This window comes from Panthera onca, chromosome B4 (genome assembly GCF_046562875.1).
Source record: "Panthera onca isolate mPanOnc1 chromosome B4, mPanOnc1 haplotype 2, whole genome shotgun sequence".
Taxonomy (NCBI): Eukaryota; Metazoa; Chordata; class Mammalia; order Carnivora; family Felidae; genus Panthera; species Panthera onca.
In genome coordinates this window covers 58,433,194-58,435,166 of record NC_138345.1, presented here as the reverse complement: position 1 = coordinate 58,435,166, position 1,973 = coordinate 58,433,194, and the positions used below count along the sequence as shown (strand labels likewise).

The following is a 1,973-nucleotide window of genomic DNA, read 5'->3' as shown; positions in this document are numbered from 1 at the left end:
GGTTGCATATTTTTGGTATTAAGGTGTTTTAATTGTTGAGCTTGAATTTTTTCTTAATTGATAGCTATTTTTAGGCCAACTATGGTTATGTTTATGCTTACTCTCTAAAAAAGGTTGTAGCCTAGTTCTAAAGAGCTGTACCTTCTTATATTTTAAACTTACATTAGAATTTTGGGGTTTTTAGGTAGGTTTAAAGTTTAACTAAAATTCTATTCTGGGTAACCAGCTATCACCAGGCTCGTTAGGCTTTTCACCTTTACCTATAAATCTTCTCACTATTTTGCAACATAGGTGAGATTGTAAAGATTGTTCTATCTTTACAATATAGTAAATATAGTACAATATATTAGTATAAAATATATATAAATATACTATATACTATAAATATACTATACTAAATATAGTATACTATACACTATACTATACTATACTATATACTATACTAAATATAGTATAGTATATAGTATATATATACTATATAGTATATATATACTATAAATACTATATATATATACTATACTATATATATACTATATAATATATATATATACTATACTATATATACTATATATATACTATACTATATATATAATATATATACTATATATACTATATAGTATATATAAATACTATAGTATTTATACTAAATATAGTATACTATATACTAAAATATACTATAAAATATAGTATAAGTATAGTACAATATAGTCTCTATTAAGAGACTATACCAACACAACCAACAGGGAAACAATCTTTACAGTCCTGTAAAGATTGTTCATAGGTAGCTCACCTGGTTTCGGGGGGCCTATCTTAAGTTCTGTTAGGTTATTCTAGCTAATTCACTATGCAAAAGATACAAGGGGTAATCTTTACTGTTAGGGCTTTTAATTTTTCTTTCATCTTTCCCTTATGGTACTTTCTCTATAGTGCCAAATTAAATTTCTATCTCCTATACTTTTAAGAATTAACTAAATGTTTTGATTTATTGTTTTATGTTAATTGAATTTATGTTGGTTTGAGCTAATTTTGGCTCAATATGGTCAGTTTGATATGAAATCTTCTGGGTATAAGCCAGATGCTTTATATAAGCTACATCTTGTTTTATCCAAGCACATTTTCCGGTATGCCTACCTTGTTACAACTTGTCTCCTCTTGTGTTTTTTATAGTCTGAATAGGTCACCTGAGGAGGGTGACAGGCAGTGTGTGCGTACTTCATGGTCCAATTCAATTGAGCTCTCTATTCTCAATTTACTACTAAATCCTCCTTGGGTTCTTAATTTCATAAGGGCTTTCATGGAAATATGTTCTAATATAGAAAATGTAGCCCATTACTTTCCACCTCATAGGTTACACCTTGACCTAACTTTTTTATGTTAAGATACTTGTGCTTACTTTTCTTCCTTTTTGGGGTTTGCTGAAGATGGCAGTATATAGACTGGATTAGCAAGGGGTGGTGAGGTATATCAGGGTTTATTGATTATAGAACAGTCTCCTCTAGAGGATATAAAGCACCGCCAAGTCCTTTGAGTTTTAAGCTGTTGCTAGTAGATCTCTGGAGGATAGATTTGTTTAGCTAGCTAAGTTTAGGGCTGAGCATAGTGGGATAGCTAATCCCCGTTTGGGTCTTAGCTATCATGTGGTCAGAGGTGTTAAAGTTACTTTGGTGTTATATTTTTATGTTAACTGTAGCTTTTTACAGCCTAGTTAAAATTTAATTTTAGCATAAGGCTCCTCTTTAACACACTTTACGCCATAGGTCTATTAGGTCGGGTTAATTGTATGACCACTGTGGCTGGCACGAAATCTACCAACCCTAATTTAATATGGTTTAGTCGAACTGTTATTCATGGCTTAATTTTTATCACTGCTGTCCTGTGGGAGTGTGGATAAGCAAGGTGTCATGAGCTATGTTGTTGTGTGCTTGATATCAGCTCCTTTAAATCATTAATGACTTAGAGGGCATTTTCACCAT

The 1,973-nt window shown here is 31.1% G+C and overlaps 1 pseudogene; it reads right to left on the bottom strand.

The window, feature by feature from the left end:
• Window positions 1-1,098: 1,098 nt before the first annotated feature.
• On the bottom strand, window positions 1,099-1,559 carry LOC144617012 (18S ribosomal RNA; annotated as a pseudogene).
• Between the last annotated feature and the right edge of the window lie 414 nt (window positions 1,560-1,973).